General features: G+C 33.5%; 1 protein-coding gene across 9 annotated transcripts in view; it reads left to right on the top strand.

The window, feature by feature from the left end:
• Positions 1–21,260, top strand: part of Hnf4 (Hepatocyte nuclear factor 4) — a 347,887-nt gene that overhangs the window by 44,455 nt on the left and 282,172 nt on the right. The window lies entirely within an intron of this gene.

Genomic DNA, 21,260 nt, shown 5'->3' on the forward strand with positions numbered 1-21,260 from the left:
ATTTTCTTCTAACAAATTAACTTTATATGATTTGTATTCTTTTGTCATAAAGGGGCAACGATGATTGAAACAAAACGAGCAATTTTTCATCAAATAAATCCATTTCAGTGCGTTCTTCTCTTGTTTCTGTGTAGTAGGAGTCTCACTGTAGTAAATGGATACTTAGACGTATTTAACTTTTCATCCACATATTCATTGCCATGATGCCGTATAGTAGGCCTACACCTGAAGTCATTCTATTTTTGAAGTCTTCTTGTTATTAAATACGTACTCTCCTTACACTTAAATATGCATTTCAATAAAAACAGTTTCTTTTTTCTCTTAATATGATACTAGGACGAAAAAAGCTGAAAGTTAGAATTTATAAAACAGTTATATTACCGGTTGTTCTGTATGGTTGTGAAACTTGGACTATCACTTTGAGACAGGAACAGAGGCTAAGGGTGTTCGATTATAAGGTGCGTAGGGAAATATCTGGGGCTAAGAGGGATGAAGTTACAGGAGAATGGAGGAAGTTACACAACACAGAACTGCACGCATTGTATTCTTCACCTGACATAATTAGGAACATTAAATCCAGACGTTTGAGATGGGTAGGGCTTGTAGCACGTATGGGCGAATCCAGAAATGCTCATAGAATATTAGTTGGGAGGCCGGAGGGAACAAACCTTTTGGGGAGGCCGAGACGTAGATGGGAAGATAATATTAAAATGTATTTGAGGAGACTGGATAATCTTGCTCATGATAGGGACCGATGGCGGGCTTATGTGAGGACGGCAATGAACCTCCGGGTTCCTTAAAAGCCATAAGTAAGTAAGTGATCCATCTTGAATCTTGCGTACACTACTTTTAACACTTAAATATAAATGATTGATTAAATGGTAAACATATACCATTAACACTAGTAAGTTTATTATTTAATCAATCATTTTTAAGTAAGTGAGTTAGTAATGTGATAGTTCAGATCAACAGTAATTTAACTCCTCTTAAGTACAGTTCTTTGTGTCAGAAATCAGGATTTAATCGTCAGCAAACAACTGTGTGTACAAGTTGTTTTTAGCATCTTAGGGTGTCTCTAAATTAAGATGACAAACTTTGTGATCGGATAGGTAATCTTTTCAAAACTATTTTTGTTAAGAAAGAAATGGATTGGAGTGTGTTGCGTTCACACTGCTAATTTAACAATGCTGAAAAATTGTACCGGAGCCGGGTATCGAACCCGGGACCTTTGGTTTAACGTACCAACGCTCTACCACTGAGCTACTCGGGAACTCTAACCGACACCGATCCAATTTTTCCCTCTATATCCACAGACCTCAAAGTGGGCTGACAACCGTCAAGCAACCAACTTCGAGTGCAGACTAACTCCGTGTGACTTAAATTGTGGTTTTCTGTTAACGAACAGTGACGTGTATTATGCAAATCAAGATTTCAGGTAAAACTCCCTGTAAAGTTGATTTGAATAATTTCGAGGGAAAAATTGTTCCAGAGCCGGGTATCGAACCCGGGACCTTTGGTTTAACGTACCAACGCTCTACCACTGAGCTACTCGGGAACTCTAACCGACACCGATCCCTCGAAATTATTCAAATCAACTTTACAGGGAGTTATACCTGAAATTTTGATTTGCATGCTGTAAGTGTTTTCCCTTTTCTTTTTGTCTGTTTTGTTTGTGTTTTTCTGTATCTTTGCGTCAGTTGAATACCTGTGACATTAAATTAATTAATTAATTTCCTAATAACTAATTACCTAAACCTCGTCTTGTAAGATGGCTCATTTAATGACATAAAGCCTTGTTGCACTGAAACGAAACGTAGCAATCCATCTGTTCCTTAATAAAAAGTATTTTTAAAAAGGTTATCTAGCCTATCAGGTCCCAAAGTCTGTCTAATTTAGAGACACTCTGTATTTGCGTGATTATTTCGCTAGTATTGAGCTTTGTCTTGGTTTCTACTTTCTTTGTTCTGCTGGGAATGCTAATGTTCTGTCACTGCCACCACAAAACGATAAAACGACATGTCATAGGTCGAGATAGCTGGACAGCCCTGATCTCTATATTTCTACAGAATACAGCAGAAGCTTTAAATAATACTGAGTCACTTGTTATCAGAGCTGGAGATATGTTTCGTGGCATTTATAGGCAAAACCCGTAATTGACCCCACAAGGCCCTCACTCGAAGCTCCGCCATCAGCACACAACGGACAACGCCTTCTCATCACATTTAGTCGTTTCTGTATTATTCAAACAACTAGCCGTACCCGTGCGCTCCGCTGCACCCGTTAGAAATAAATATAAAGTAATTACATAATAAAAATAGGACATTTGATCCAGGGAACATTCGTGTTTGATAGAAGGACAAATCGTTCAATATGTTACTTAATTTAAATTGTATTTAAATATTAAAATGCGATCATTTTGGTCCAGAGACACTCATTTGGTGCAATGACAATTCCTTTAACATGTTTCTTATTTGTTATTACATGCAACCATAGTTTAATGAAGATTGACATATCATTTAGTTTTAATGTGTATACTTTATATTACTTGCTATATGTTTCCATTGAATTATGGTAATAACTTAATTTTAACCCTTGTTTTCTACGTATTCAGTAAATGGCACTTGGCCCACTATGGTTCTGAACCCTTCAAATAACTTAAATAGTGATACAGCATATATAGTGATATGTAATTATATTTCTTTCTTTCGAAAGTGTAAGAATTCACGATCTCCTATGTCCCATTGCCATGGAATGAATAAATGTGTTTTTTCTTCCTACTCAAAAATTTTATATTTTGCACATAGGAATTACTGCAGGAACAACAACGCTATAATCTGAGGCGGCGGTGAAAATGTATTCTATTGTTATTTTAAAAGTCTTGTATATCCTTAAATATCAGTCCTATCAAAATTTTGCATGCAATAAAACTTATCGGAAATCATTTTTAAAGAAACTTTTGTTATGTAACATTTTTCACAAAAAGCAATAATAAGCGAGATATTTCGATTTATTTAATTCAGGCCCCTTTAAATAAACGAATGTACAGAATAGCCTATCAAGTTTTCTGTGCATAAGAAGCTGTTTCAATCTTACCTTTCCTCTATTCACTCAGAAGTTACTGTAATAACATTATAGCATTATGTCCATCTAGAGAAACTACACTTTCCAATGGTGAAATAATAATTAATTATACAAATCGGTTAATTTAGCTTCCGATATTACTTCATACAAACACAGAAACATCCTCTCTAGGCTATGTTTCATAGCTTTCGATTATTGTTGTCCAAGGCCTCTTATAGACGGTCATTTGTTTTCATTTCATTACACCTCCTTAGATGGCATTGTATTTTAATTTTAAAACTCACTTATCTCATTAAATATCAATCCTATCAAAATTTTGCAAAGAATAAAACTTATCGGAAATCATTTTTAAAGAAACTTTTGTTATGTAACATATTTCACAAAAATCAATAATAAGCGAGATATTTCGATTTATTTAATTCAGGCCCCTTATAACCTCCCTTTTAAATATAGTATTTTGAATGTCATATAGCCTAAAATCTAAGTTACAACGAACTTAATTTATATTCCAGTTTTCATCGAAATCCATTCAGCCATTATTGCGTGAAAAGGTAACAAACATCCAGACAGACAGACAGACGACAGACAGACATAGAAACAAAAATTTCAAAAAAGCTATTTTCGGTTTCAGGATGGTTAATTATACATGTTAACACTAATTATTTTTGCAAATCGAAAATTGCCAGACAAATTTTGGCTACAGATTATTATTAGTATAGATTATGATGCTATGCGAACAATGAAGAAAAAACCTCAATCAGTGGGAAATCAGCAGGCTTTGACCGTTTATAAAATAAGAGAACATCAGACTTTGAGTTAGCAACCATAAATGATGTTCTCTTGTTTTATATATTGTCAAAGCCTGCTAGTTTCTAAACATGGCCCACTGAATAATTTCTTCATTGTGTTTGTACATACGTTTCTTATGGCAATGTTAAATCTCTATATCTTATTCCCAGAAACACATACGGCATATTGTATTAAAAGTTTTTTCTGTGGTACTTCCTACAATACGTGTAATTTCTCATTCTTTTAAAATTTCTATAAATTTCTGTACTATTTAAAAGTATTATGGCTGTTTGAACACATTATACTTGCTTATTTCAATCCCGCATGAGCTTAGGGGCTATTCCATCTCAAATCGACCGAAATATAGAGAAAATTGACCTTGCAATTTTTAAATACAATGAAACTTTTTTTGTACGTAGAGAACTGTGATATAATGCTTTGTGGAAATTTTTTAGGCATCAGAACTTTATAGTGTTTAAATTAAAAATATTTAAATTTATTGTATTTTCATAAAATTAGCAACTTTAAACTATTGTGGCTCCGAAACCCTTTCACCCAATTATCAAAATCATGGTTTATTTTGATGCTGAGAAATTAAAGTTTATATTGACATGTAAACAGTTTTTCTTACTTTTTATGGAAATGGAGAAATTTAGATTTTTCCTCATTAAGACGGCTTTGCCACCAAAAAAATATAAAAAAAATACATAGATTCCGCATTAAAAGTACAAATAAACATATTTTTTACTGATAGTATGTTGATAAGAAAGTATTGAAAATATCAAATAAAGAATATAAATAGTACGCGCGTGAACTAACCAGCTGACTGTGAGACGGGAGCTAGCCGAGACAAGCAAGGCCAGGAGACAAACACGTGATGTTTCGTCTAGTAGCGCATAGCTGGGGTAGCTTTATCACAAGTTTTTATAAACACAGGAGTAAAATGACGCCCAACGTTCGCTTATCTTCAGCTCTCGGCCAGTGCGTGCGGTACTGCGCCGTTGAAGTCTAGGCGTGTGAAAATAATTTATTTAATACCCTCGAAACTTATTGCCGAGCCACTAAGCAAACAATGCCGAATCCCTCTTAATAACGCAAGGATTTTTCTCAATATTTTTTTACATTTTTAGAAATGGCAAAAAACCTAAAAGTAAGTAAAATCAGATTATCTGTCTCTCTGTATACAATAAAAATAAGGATTACTTCTTATCATAACCTACCAAATGTCAGCTTCAAAATGGGCTCCCGTTCAATGTTCAGCAGTAAATGGTTCCAGAGTTCTGAGCGCTGAAAGAGGCTTGTTTTTATAAAATACGCTAAATTTGTCGCTCAATAGTACGAAAACCGTTTGACTTTCGATAGTGTATTTTTGAAAATGCACTCTCCTCAGCACCTTGTATAAATAGGGAAAAAATTAGAGTATTAAAAAAATGCGAGGTTTTTTACTGATCGATTTCATATGGAATAGCCCTTAGTTATAATAGCTATCTGAATTCAGTGATTCCTGTGAGTCGTGTGGAAAGCTATTTAAAGATTTTATGTTCTTCGATTTTTATGAGATGACGGTTTCAACTTTTAAGATCCGTGAGAGAAGAGAACTAATTTTTTGACAACTGTGGTCTGATCGCTGGAGTAAGTGGGTCGAAATGTGCGTGAAGTGACTCTCATAGTTACATCGAACTCTCGCTGGAGGGCGGTTGGCTGCACTTCTGCCTGGTGGAATCTCGTGACGTAACATGCCGGACGGAAGAAGTAGTCAAGGCTTTGTGACTCGTAAACTTTCGCAATCCTGAGCTATATCTGTACAGGCTTCCATGGTTGACGAGAAAACAAAATTAGTAAAAGAAGTAAATGTCCTCATTTTGCTTTCTAATTACTGTACCAAGAATAAAAATAGATCTTATACAGTTACTAAGATATATACTCATTATAGGCCTAGTTAGTATTTTGATCACGTACCTATACCAAGAATATAATTGTTGATAGTATGTCTGTCTGTGTGTAGAGCAATTTTCCCCCAAATTATTTATTTTTTAGTAGGTACCGTACTGTACATATAAGTTATTGTTTTTCTTCCCAACATTATCCAATATTTACATGGACTATTTCGTTTATATGACGTCATTCCATTTTCGACCAATGGAGTGTAATGCTATTTTGAATTCCAGTCAATCACAGCGCGATAATTTTTGCAGCCCGATTTATCCTATCAATGTATCGCATGGTCGTTCTTTTTAGTCAGTGTCGCCAACTGTTTTCCCGTAAATCGATGAGCATGAATCCATTGTACTAAATAAAGTACGAAATCCTACTTCCACATCTACATCTTCATCTTCTAATTCCATGTCCATTGTATCTAAAGAAAATGACACTCCTTCATAACAATTGTTCCTTTAATTAACGTATTAATCAGGTTATTTGTTATTTGTAATTTTATTATAAAATGTTTAAAAATTAAATTATGATTTCTACAGAAAATGAAAATGTATTTTTTTTTTTGTAATAAGAAGAGAAAAGCGCAGTGCATGTAATTAACATTGTTAAACCTGTATTTCGCTTTTCTCAATTGGTATTACTGAATAACATACAATTTCTTTATTGCAGTAATCGATATTCATCTATTTCAACTTCACAATGACTGAATAAGTTATGTATTCATAAATATACAATTATTAACATTTTGTGAGCGAATTTTAGGGATATATTATTTTCATTTTTATTTTATTCACGAAATAGTTCTAATAAAAATGTCACTCGAGATCTGAGATTTCCCAGATAATATTCCAAATAGCTAAGTGGGCAGAACAAAAATGAACATTACCAGCGTTTCTGTGAATACTCTTAATTTTTTAATTATTATTTTTTTATTTTTTGCCCATTAATGGTATGAAGTCTTTCAAATTTCCTTTCACTGTACATAAGCACGTGTAAAGTATCCAAAAAGGTGAGAACTGGCATTATATTTTAATAAGACCATTTCGCGAATACAATTAAACTGCCGTTTTTTCATACCTTAAAGTAATTTTAATGTCCCGACGGAATCATCTATACTAATAATAAATCTGTAGCCGAAATTTTTCTGGTAATTTTAGATTTTCCAAAAATAATTGGTCCTAACATATATAATTAACCACCCTGAAACCGAAAATCGTTTTTTTTTTTTTTAATTTTTGTTTGTATGTCTGTCTGTCTGTCTGTCTGGAAGTTTGTTACCTTTTCACGCGATAATGGCTGAACGGATTTCGATGAAAATTGGAATATAAATTAAGTTCGTTGTAACTTAGAGTTTAGGCTATATGGCATTCAAAATACATTATTTAAAAGGGGGGTTATAAGGGGGCCTGAATTAAATAAATCGAAATATCTCGCGTATTATTGATTTCTGTGAAAAATGTTACATAACAAACGTTTCTTTAAAAATCATTTGCGATAAGTTTTAGTCTTTGAAAAAATTTGATAGGACGGATATTTAATGAGATAAATGAATTTTAAAATTAAAATAACTGCCATCTAAGGCCGTGTAACGAAATAAAAAAACAAATGACTTGGTCTATAAGGGGCCTTGGACAACAACAATCGAAAGCTATGAAAGATAGCCTACAGAGAATGTTTCTGTGTTTGTATGAAGTAATATCGGAAGCTAAATTAACCGATTTGTATAATTAATTATTATTTCACCATTGGAAAGTGTAGTTTCTCTAAATGGACATAATACTATAATTTTATTACAGTAACTTCTGATATAATAATATAATATAATATAATATAATATAATATAATATAATATAATATAATATAATATAATATTATATTATATGTAATATTATATTATATAATTTAAGTTATTTGAAGGGTTCAGAACCATAGTGGGCCAAGCGCCATTTACTGAATACGTAGAAAACAAGGGTTAAAATTAAGTTATTACCATAATTCAATGGAAACATATAGCAAGTAATATAAAGTATACACATTAAATCTAAATGATGTCAATGTTCATTAAACTATGGTTGCATGTAATAACAATTAAGAAACATGTGAAAGGAATTGTCATTGCACCAAATGAGTGCTTTCTGGACCAAAATGATCGCATTTTAATTATTTAAATACAATTTAAATTAAGTATCATATTAGACGATTTATCCTTCTATCAAACACGAATGAAACCTGGATCAAACGTCCTATTTTAATTATGTAATTACTTTATATTTATTTCTAACAGGTGCAGCGGAGCGCACGGGTACGGCTAGTATTATATAATTTAGATATAATATTTTTTCTATATCTCAGAGTTCTATTACTCGATTTTTTCCATACCTCGATGAATATTTATCTTCCCAGTAGGAGATAGATATTATTTAATTTGATTTTAAGGTGAAATTGAAACTTATTTACACAAGTGTAAGTAAAATTGAAGGAATGTTATGAAATAAATACCATTACTTTACATTTTTCTCTAGGAATGAACACATCAGTACTAATCCTACCCCTGCCAATCACTACAGTAACGGTATAGCATAATGAGCACCAATGCGAGGGCATCACGACATATCTTTAACTTATTCTTCTCGAACTTTGTTATGAATTGAGGGGTTCGGGAGTAAAACATGGTAAGTGACGTTTTAGTGCAGCGGTCATCAGAACACAGCACTCTCGGACTAGCGTCTCTTACCCGCAGACAAGACACAGTCCTAGCCTGCTGGAGGGTATGCTGTCTCTCTATCCCTTGTGCACGACGGGGCAGAGTTCCTTACCCTCCATGCACTCTACCCATTTCAGCGAGTGCTGACGACGACTGTCCATTATCCATGTGCTAAAAAGGATAAATGTTCATCTCCCTTCTTGGTTAAAGAAGTCCCTTGTGCAGACACTTGTATTTCCCTATTTTGACTATGCTGACATTTTACTGACTGACCTCTCCAGCGACAACAAAAGAAACTTCAACGTGCTCATAATTTGTGTGTACGTTTTGTAAGCAATGTTCGTAAATATGATCATATTACCCCATCCCTGGAAGCAATAGGTTGGCTTAAACTAGATAAGAAAAGAAATTTACATTCACTTCTCCTTCTCTTCGAAATCTTGAACTCTTCTATTCCTTCGTACCTGTCGTCTCGCTTCACTTACCTTTCTTCCCACCACAATCTGAACACACGCTCTCGTCATGAAACAATACTAACAATACCATCCCATCGCACCTCCTCATACTCATCCTCTTTCCCAATAGCCCTGCCAAGACTCTGGAATTCGCTACCTGCTAGCATCAGGGACTGTCGAAATAAAATGGAATTCAAACGAAAACTTACTAGGCACTTGGTCAGTAATTGATTACTTGTAAATAGTTTCTTTAATCTATCACAAAATATTTCAATATTCAGTAATTTCATCACTATACAATTTTGTTATTCTAGATTTAATTTGTAATTCAGTAAATATAAAATATTCTTTGATTCTCTATGATAAATTATCTAGCTTTAATTATTCAGGTAATCTTTTCGTACTTTGATTTTATTGTAATTGTAAATTTAATACTAATTGTAATGTTATTTGTAATTGTAATTGTAAATTTAACACTAATTGTAATTTTATTGTTCATATTGTAGTTGGAATCTCCTGGTAGAGGGGCAGAGAAGGCCTGACGGCCTTATCTCTACCAGGTTAAATAAATAAATACTAAATACTAAATAAATACTGTTTTAGTGTTTTGAAGTTATTAGGAGATAAATATTTATACATGCAACAGCTTGTATAGTTGCCAGGAAAGTAAAATCTGTATACTTCTGCCATCTGTTGAGATGATGGAAAATTAACTAGGTACTGCTTTAGATGCAGAATGTAAGATACCATATTATACGCTACACATCTCATTTTTGACCAAAATGTCAGTTATCATGTTTTACGCCCTAAACTCGTCTCCTGAAAAAAACAAAGAAAGAGTCTATGACAAACTCGACTTTTCTTTGTTGTATTGTATTTATTAACATTCCATGGTATTCATACATTGTTTCACAGCTAGAATATGGAAGGAGTAAAAAAACTTAGTACTATTATAAAGTCTTAATTTATAGTCACAGTCTAGATGAAATATATACAGACGAGATTTACAATACAGTCTACTAGTACAACACAAAGTTTTAGTATCAATTTCATGAAACGTTGTTGAATGTCGTGAATTCACCTACAGAATAGAAGGCGTGAGAAATTAGGTACTTCTTTAATTTGGCTCTAAATAATCTTATGCTTTGAGTTTCATTTTTTATATTGATAGGGAGGCTATTAAAAATGTTTACTGCCATATAACGCACTCCTTTTTGATAGCACGATAGACTTGCCGATGGAGTATGAAAGTCATTTTTTGACGTGTATTTATGCTATGAACTGTTGAATTAGTTACAAAGTTTTCACGATTACATACGAGGAAGATTATTAATGAAAAGATATACTGACAAGCCATGGGCATTATTTGTAGTTTTTTTTAAATATTCCTGCAAGATTCCCTAGATTTCGCACCTACTATTATTCTAATTACTCTTTTTTGTAATAGGAATATACTGTTACCATCTGTGGAATTTCCCCGGAATATTATTCCAAAACTCATTACCGAGTGGAAGTATGCAAAGTATATTGTTTTTAAGGTATTGATATTCACTATCTTTTGCATAGATCTAATAGCAAAACAAGCTGAATTGTTGAAAGTTAAGCGGTAATAATTGTCATCAGTAGGCCTAATAAAATGGTTTTGGAAGTTTTTAATATTTTATATATCTCGAATTTTCGATAACTCGAAGCATTACCACTTTCCGGAAGCACTTCGAGATATCTAAGTTCGACTGCATATTAATAGAGAGTTAATTATTAATAAAACGAAGATAACACACGGGATTATTAAATAAGTTGTTCTATTTATTAAAATTATACTTTGTATTTCATTGGCCGGCATGACCTTGGCCTCCTGCAATATGAAATTCGTGGATAAACATTTGACAGTAGCTGTAGAAATTATGATTAGCAAAATATCAAAATTATACAAATATTACATGCTGGCTTCCAGATCGGGAGATCCCAGGTTCGATTCCCGGGCTCGGCCCTCGGTGAATTTTTCTTGAAGGAGAAGAATTCCCTGGGTCTCTAGAGTCTGGAAATTTGTATGAATGTGAGTGTGATTGTGAGTGTGCCGGGTTAATATTAATTAACCATCATCACAAATATAAAAATACATCAGGACTGTCGCTGGGCAGTAACCTGAACACATGTTTCAGCGTCACATTATTGACAAGTAACTCCATCTGTTAGCACAACCATAAAGCATCTAATAGATGCTATAGAGTTACCAACAACGAAAAAAAAACACAAATACAGGGTGATTATAAAGTAAGTACCCATTTCTAGGAAAACGGACTTCAACGAAGCTGAAATGATAATTATAAGGAAGTACAGTGATATACCATACAAAATCACCGCATTTCGACATGACCACCTCGCATGTCTCGACACATCTCCCAGCGTTGCACCGAGTGTCGAAACACCCGTTCCAGAATACCCGGTGTAATGAGGCGTACAGCGTCTCTTATCTTGATCCTGTACACTTGAGACTTCACAAATCCCCAAACAAAAAAATCTAGTGGTGTTAAGTCTGGAGAACGGGATGCACACAACCTTGTTGACCCACGGCCAATCCATCGTCCCGGAAATGTAGCATTAAGATAATCCCGGACAATGAGAGCGAAATGGGCTGGTGCCCCATCCTGTTGGTAAACAACAGTGTCCAGAATTCCATTGGCTACCAACTGAGGCTCAAGAAATTGTTGCAGCATATCTAGGTAACTGTTTTCAGTAATTGTCGGTTCGCCAAACATGAAAGGTCCATAAACCGTCGATTTTGCTATTCCCAACCAAACGTTAACTTTCGGTGTATCCCTGTGCCATTCTCGGATCTCACGTGGTTGTTCCGTAGCCCAAATTCTGCAATTGTGGCGATTCACTATGCCACACGTGTGAAATGTTGCCTCATCGGAAAACAACACATTGTTCATCAATTGGATGCACTTATGCAATATGGAACCAACCACCATTTTATGAATATCTGGATTTCTATTGCAAAATGTGTCTTAATGTCTATAGTTTCTTATACAAAATAGAACCAACTCCTATCTCTAACGTGCTGCCCTATAGAGAAATCTGAACCAACCACCAAAAACAGAATCCATAGTGCAGTGTTTTGCAATTTAGAACCAACTCCAAGCTGTCAGTTCCCATGTTTGTTTTGTGTAAATATGGGAGTTTGAATACAATTTTTTTCTAATAGGAGTGATATGTTATATTATATTATATTATATTATATTAAATTATATTATATTATATTATATTACATTATATTATATTATATTATGTTATATTATATTATATTATATTACATTATATTATATTATATTATATTATATTATATTATATTACATTATATTATATTATATTATGTTATATTATATTATATTATATTATATTACATATTATATTATATTATATTATATTATATTATATTACATTATATTATATTATATTACATTATATTATATTATATTACATTATATTACATTATATTATATTATATTACATTATATTATATTATATTACATTATATTATATTATATTACATTATATTATATTATATTACATTATATTACATTATATTATATTACATTATATTATATTATATTATATTATATTACATTATATTATATTACATTATATTATATTATATTACATTATATTATATTATATTATATTACATTATATTATATTATATTACATTATATTATATTATATTATATTATATTACATTATATTATATTACATTACATTATATTATATTATATTACATTATATTATATTACATTATATTACATTATATTATATTATATTATATTACATTACATTATATTATATTATATTATATTACATTATATTATATTACATTATATTATATTATATTACATTATATTATATTATATTACATTATATTATATTACATTACATTATATTATATTATATTACATTATATTATATTACATTATATTACATTATATTATATTATATTATATTATATTATATTATATTACATTACATTACATTATATTATATTATATTACATTATATTATATTATATTATATTATATTATATTATATTACATTATATTATATTATATTATATTACATTATATTATATTATATTATATTACATTACATTATATTATATTATATTATATTATATTATATTACATTATATTATATTATATTACATTATATTATATTATATTATATTATATTACATTACATTATATTATATTATATTACATTACATTACATTATATTATATTATATTACATTACATTATATTATATTATATTACATTATATTATATTATATTATATTACATTATATTATATTATATTATATTACATTATATTATATTATATTACATTATATTATATTATATTACATTACATTATATTATATTACATTACATTACATTATATTATATTATATTACATTACATTATATTATATTATATTACATTATATTATATTACATTATATTACATTATATTATATTATATTATATTATATTATATTATATTACATTACATTATATTATATTATATTACATTATATTATATTATATTATATTATATTATATTATATTATATTATATTATATTATATTATATTACATTATATTATATTATATTATATTATATTATATTACATTACATTACATTATATTATATTATATTATATTATATTATATTACATTATATTATATTATATTACATTATATTATATTATATTATATTACATTACATTATATTATATTATATTACATTACATTACATTACATTACATTATATTATATTACATTACATTATATTATATTATATTACATTATATTATATTATATTATATTACATTATATTATATTATATTACATTACATTACATTATATTATATTACATTACATTATATTATATTATATTATATTACATTATATTATATTATATTATATTATATTATAGCAACAAGAGTAATGTTAATGTATCAAAGAAAGTTGTAGAACCGAAGATGTCTAGGTATCAAATATGTAACTGCAGAAGAAAATCCAATGAATTTTTATTTTAGTAGGTTATTTTACGACGCTTTATTAACAGCATTAGGTTATTTAGCGTCTGAATGAGATGAAGGTGATTATGCCGGTGAAATGAGCCCAGGATGCAACACCGAAAGTTATCCAGCATTTGCTCATATTGGGTTGAGGGGAAAACCCCGGAAAAACCAGGTAACTTGCCCCGATCGGGAATCGAACCTGGGTCACCTGGTTTCGCGGCCAGACGCGCTAGTCGTTACTCCACAGGTGTGGATAGGATGATGTTGATGGAATCAATGGTTCCCTTGACTTCACCTTGGAATGATAAGTCAATGTATGAACAAATGCTAATGAATTTATATTTTTTAAAATTTTATTTGTAATCCCACAATTAGTGTCTCGGATGTTTAGTTTTCCAATAATAAAGTGTTAAACATGGATTTGAACCAGAATGTTGCCTCATCTCTCTCTCACTTGAATCACAGAAGTAGGAACCAAGTGCCAATATCCATTTTTGCAATAAGCAATATGGAATCAACTCCAATGTTGCCCTTCTACTCTGTGTGAGTCAAATACTGATGCTAGCTGCACCATTGATCTGAAAGAGCATTTCAGAATGTTAATAATACAATCATTACTTTCGTAATAGTATTGATGTAGAATTTTATTTGTAACGATTTGCTAAAACAGCTGTAGCTTAAAAGTTGTATTTTGGACTTGGTTCCATATTGCATAAGTGCATCCAATTGTTCTTCTTCTGCAGCCTGCACATAGCCTCTCGGGCGGCATAATCCTCTTGCTCAAGGTGATGCAGGACTTGAATTGTGTAGGCGATAGTGCAATGTTTTCCAAACCGTCGACTGAGGGGTACCGGGTTCTCTGCTAAGCCGCCTGCTGGAAGCAGATGGGCTACGTGTGTTAGCCTCCTCAATACGCGCCACGGTGCCATCTGATGTGGATGGCCGCCCAGAACGTTTAACATCGGCAACATTGCCTGTCCTCTTGAATTTGTTCACCAACTTGCTTATGGTCTTCCTGTTTGGCCCAGGTTTTCGGAACCTACGATTGAAGTCCTCTTGGATCCGTTGGTATGTCCATCACGCAACCTTCCACAAACAACTGCTATTTGTTCTTCAATGGACAGCATTCTTTCAAATTAACTGAAAATAAAAAGTAAAAAATTGTTATTTCACAAAAATGGGTACTTACTTTATAATCATCCTGTATTAATCCACCGTTGTGGAGTGACGTTAGCATGTCTGACCGTGAAACGAGCGGGCCCGAGTTCAGGTTACTGCCCAGCGACAGTCCTGATGTATTTTTATATTTGTGATGATTGGTTAATTAATATTAACCCGGCACACTCACAGTCACACTCACATTCATACAAATTTCCAGACTCTAGACACCCAGGGCATTCTTCTCCTTCAAGAAAAATTCACCGAGGGCCGAGCCCGGGAATCGAACGGGCCCGGTTGAAATCCTTCTAGCGAAATGAGTCCAGGGTCCAGCGCCGAAGCTTACCCAGCATTTGCTCTTAATGGATTAAGGAAAAACCCTAACGAGGTAACTTGTCCCAACCAGGATTTCAACCGTGGTCCACTCGTTTCACGATCATCCATGCTAACCAGCTGTGGACCTTACCCCTGTACCCCAGGGCCGTAGTGCTGTCGGAAGAATCAGATCAATGGAGAAAATCTATCACCTTATCGGTGTTCGAACCAGCAGCCTTCCGGCTCCTTGACCGCGACGCTGCCGCGCATTTCCTGTCATATTGAGGGCTGATGTTTAGTTTTCGACGTTAATTACGTAAACAAAATTAGGCTAATTGTTCAGTAACATTATTTTCCATTCCTTGGATTCGTAAGCTGACCGATGTGGTTGACACATTACTGTGTCAGATAACGGCGACCGGCTGTGTATATCACAAGCCTTCTCTCCTCTTATCTTGCAGTGCTGCCCATGCCTCGTGAACACCCCGGCCACAAGACCCTGTGTCAGTCAAATCTTCCCTACAGCAAATGCTTTCCAGAAAGCTCAAGTCTAAAGGCTCATTCACAATGAAAATTAAACAAACGTAAGCGTTAACTTAAGAATATAAATGTTACTGTAAAATCAAGATCATTCACGATGGGAACATAAACATAACAGCAAACATACTTGGTAACCATGGAAACATAACAACGACGCCATTTCCTCATATTCTGTCGTATACTTCAGCGCTCCACGATTGTGTTCTGTTTGCAAATCACGTAAGCATAAGCATGAAAGTTTGGAGTTTGCAAACTTTCATGTTAACGTCTTACGGTAATGTTTATGTCAATGCTTATGTGAATCATTGTGAATGATCCCATTTGGTAGCCTGGGCGCAAACTTCTGTGTTTATGTTACGGTTATGTTTAATTTTCATTGTGAATGGGCCTTAAGAGTATTTCTATCGAAGTGCTCAAGCGGAAGTATAGTCCAAGTCTTCTTACTAAAAACCGTAAGGGTGAAACCTAACCATATACTGGTGAATTATAGTGATTTTCTAGTTGTCAGGTTGGATTTTATTTTGCCAACTTTGTTTCGAATTTCGTTACTGACAAATACTACAGATATTTTATGTAATTTCTAAAGTATTTTCTTTTGTGTTGTTTTGTAATCTAATTTTGTATTTCATATATATTATTGAAACCTGGTTGAGTGGAAGAGAAGGCCTCATGGCCTTAACTCTGCCAGGCAAAATAAACCTACTACTACAGTTGGCATTTACTTTCTAGCTGTTACGTTGACAGCATTGTGTGTCTTTGAAAAAATTACCAACGGTCATGAAACGAAAGTTGCAATGAAGTGTTGTTTGAAATTTGAACATAATCATTATTCATTGATAATATTAATAAATATTACAGTAATAATTTTATTATTAATAATAAGTAAATGGTATAGCTCACATTTTAAAGTGGTATTTGTTTTTTTGAGTTCATACTAATCATTTCATACGGTCAAAATAAATTTTCAGGACACATGAATCGTAAAATACATATTCTAACCAATGGATTTCATGTTTGCAGGAAAAATACGAGTAGATATTAATATTATATCAATCATAACTAATAATTATAGCTATTAATTAATTGATGATTAATTGATTAATTACTTTCAAATTTCAAACAACGCTTCATTACAACTTTCGTTTCATGAACGTTGGCCATGTGGGCACTTTCACAATAACAGTGCAACTTTCACTGGTAAAAACTCAGTCGCCACCGTCGTAGCTCAAGCGGCAGCGCGCTTGCCTGCTTATCGGGAGTTACACTTGGGCGTGGGTTCGATTCCCGCTTGGGCTGATTACCTGATTGCAGTTTTTCCGAGGTTTTACTAAACCGTAAGGCGAATGTCAGGTAATCTATGGCGAATCCTCGCCCTCGTCTCGCCAAATATCATCTCGTTATCACCAATCTCGTCGACGCCAAAAAAGCCACTAGTTGATAGGGCATCGCTAAATGATCAGGTAAAAAACTCAAACGAAATGGTGCTTCCGTATGGGAAGCGGAACTCTCGTCATTGCACCACCTAGTCACTGCAATTTGGTCACCCGATATTTTGGTCACCAGTACACATTTCTGAAAAAATAATAATTTATTTTGACAAATAAAATATCCGTAGGTACGCTGTATAAAATGTTATTTGATTAATAGACTTCGTTGAATTGCCACACGCAGCATGCAATCAAGTTGCCGATGTACGGTAGTATAGAGAAGGTGAGCGACCGCCCGGTCTCGTAGTATAAGCAGTTCATGTTAAGAGTTGTGACCGGTCCAAATAGATAGAGCAGCTACAGCTAATGTATACCTATGTAAGCACTTGTTTTTGCATTACTGTAGTTGGAATAGTCAAAGCTTAACATTTGTTCAGTGCAGACAAGAATTCAATCAAACATACTACAATGAGAGTGTTGCTGTTCCAAACAATTGCCCCTGGAATACCCTTACCCCCGCAGCCAGTCTTGACCCGTTGCAAAACGTGGTTGGATGCTGTTAATTATTATGCAGAATATTACGGCAAAATAATGGAGGTAATTGATGCATTGGATAGCACAGACAGTTCTGCTGTTGCAGCTGTAAAATCATTGCCTTCTGAACAGCTATTGGAAGATATTCTGTTCATTGATTCTGATTTTAAAATAGTGTCCAAAAGCATCATCCTATTAGAATCGTGTAAACTACAACTCTCAGAAGCCCTTAATATAGTGTATAAAGTATCACAAACAGTTATCCAAAATAACAATTCACTAATTTCAGAAAAAGTGAAATGTGAGTTGAGAAAAATTATTGCTAAAAATACTGCCTATTCACAACTTCGTTTTATAAATGATGTACTATCAGGTCAAGACAAGACGGCTGAAGTTGGTATACTAAAAAGTAGTGACTTTCCGTTCTTCAAATATGCACCTATTACATCGTGTGATTCTAGATGTTGATACAGCGTCGTAAAATAACCCAATAAAAAATAATAAAAAAATACATCGTGTGATGTTGAACGTACATTTTCCCAAGATAAAAGCTGTTTGAGTGACCATCGGAGGAGGTTCACATTGCAGTCGCTCAAAATGTACGTAACTCTTCATGCAATGAACATATTCAAGGATGATGTGAGTATATTACATTAAATTTTAAGAGTTAATATATCTCACTATAAAATAATTGTGTATTTACATGTTTAGACATTTCCTACTTCAATGATCATTCATTATATTTCTTGAATGCAGGATACAGGTTTTATTGTAACCGCAGTGTACCGCTCAGTGTTTACATTAGAGGCATACTCCATCCGTTGCACTTCCCCTTATCATACAGTCTATACCGCGAGCATAGTAAACCTTACGATTCTCGTGGCAATTCCATTAAGTCTAGTGATTAATGTTTCAAAATTGCCACCCAAATTGTGTCCGATGGCTTTGAGGTACGTAACAACATCACCATCTTCTTTATAATCAGGGTATCGTTCTGTGATCTTACTAGTCCTTCAATCTAAATCCTAAATTTGTCAAATGAAATATTAATAAATTATTGAATGTAATCGGTGACAAGAACGCCAGTGACTAAAATGTAATAAGTGGCCAGAACATCGGTGACTAAAATGTAATCAGTGACAAGAACGCCAGTGACTAAAATGTAATAAGTGGCCAGAACATCGGTGACTAAAATGTAATCAGTGACAAGAACGCCAGTGACTAAAATGTAATAACTGGCCAGAAAGTCGGTGACTAAAATGTAATCAGTGACAAGAACGCCAGTGACTAAAATGTAATAACTGGCCAGAAAGTCGGTGACTAAAATGTAATCAGTGACAAGAACGCCAGTGACTAAAATGTAATAAGTGGCCAGAACATCGGTGACTAAAATGTAATCAGTGACAAGAACGCCAGTGACTAAAATGTAATAACTGGCCAGAAAGTCGGTGACTAAAATGTAATCAGTGACAAGAACGTCAGTGACTAAAGTGTAATCAGTGGCCAGAACGTCGGTGACTAAAATGTAATCAGTTACAAGAACGCCAGTGACTAAAGTGTAATAAGTGGCCAGAACGTCGGTGACTAAAATGTAATCAGTGACAAGAACGTCGGTGACTAAAATGTAATCAGTGACAAGAACGCCTGTGACTAAAGTGTAATAAGTGGCCAGAACGTCGGTGACTAAAATGTAATCAGTGACAAGAACGTCGGTGACTAAAATGTAATCAGTGACAAGAACGCCTGTGACTAAAGTGTAATAAGTGGCCAGAACGTCGGTGACTAAAATGTAATCAGTGACAAGAACGCCAGTGACTAAAGTGTAATAAGTGGCCAGAACGTCGGGACTAAAATGTAATCAGTTACAAGAACGTCGGTGACTAAAATGTAATCAGTGACAAGAACGCCCGTGACTAAAGTGTAATAAGTGGCCAGAACGTCGGTGACTAAAATGTAATCAGTTACAAGAACGCCAGTGAATAAAGTGTAATGTGGCCAGAACGTCGGTGACTAAAATGTAATCAGTGACAAGAACGCCAGTGACTAAAGTGTAATAAATGGCCAGAACGTCGGTGACTAAAATGTAATCAGTTACAAGAACGTCGGTGACTAAAATGTAATCAGTGACAAGAACGCCTGTGACTAAAGTGTAATAAGTGGCCAGAACGTCGGTTACTAAAATGTAATCAGTTACAATAACGCCAGTGACTAAAGTGTAATAAATGGCCAGAACGTCGGTGACTAAGATGTAATCAGTGACAAGAACGCCAGTGACTAAAGTGTAATAAGTGGCCAGAACGTCGGTGACTAAAATGTAATCAGTGACAAGAACGTCGGTGACTAAAATGTAATCAGTGACAAGAACGCCTGTGACTAAAGTGTAATAAGTGGCCAGAACGTCGGTGACTAAAATGTAATCAGTGACAAGAACGTCGGTGACTAAAATGTAATCAGTGACAAGAACGCCTGTGACTAAAGTGTAATAAGTGGCCAGAACGTCGGTGACTAAAATGTAATCAGTGACAAGAACGCCAGTGACTAAAGTGTAATAAGTGGCCAGAACGTCGGTGACTAAAATGTAATCAGTGACAAGAACGCCAGTGACTAAAGTGTAATAAGTGGCCAGAACGTCGGGACTAAAATGTAATCATCAGTTACAAGAACGTCGGTGACTAAAATGTAATCAGTGACAAGAACGCCCGTGACTAAAGTGTAATAAGTGGCCAGAACGTCGGTGACTAAAATGTAATCAGTTACAAGAACGCCAGTGAATAAAGTGTAATGTGGCCAGAACGTCGGTGACTAAAATGTAATCAGTGACAAGAACGCCAGTGACTAAAGTGTAATAAGTGGCCAGAACGTCGGTGACTAAAATGTAATCAGTTACAAGAACGTCGGTGACTAAAATGTAATCAGTGACAAGAACGCCTGTGACTAAAGTGTAATAAGTGGCCAGAACGTCGGTGACTAAAATGTAATCAGTTACAAGAACGCCAGTGACTAAAGTGTAATAAATGGCCAGAACGTCGGTGACTAAGATGTAATCAGTGACAAGAACGCCAGTGACTAAAGTGTAATAAGTGGCCAGAACGTCGGTGACTAAAATGTAATCAGTGACAAGAACGTCGGTGACTAAAATGTAATCAGTGACAAGAACGCCTGTGACTAAAGTGTAATAAGTGGCCAGAACGTCGGTGACTAAAATGTAATCAGTGACAAGAACGTCGGTGACTAAAATGTAATCAGTGACAAGAACGCCTGTG

This window comes from Periplaneta americana, chromosome 14 (genome assembly GCF_040183065.1).
Source record: "Periplaneta americana isolate PAMFEO1 chromosome 14, P.americana_PAMFEO1_priV1, whole genome shotgun sequence".
In the NCBI taxonomy this organism is placed as follows: domain Eukaryota; kingdom Metazoa; phylum Arthropoda; class Insecta; order Blattodea; family Blattidae; genus Periplaneta; species Periplaneta americana.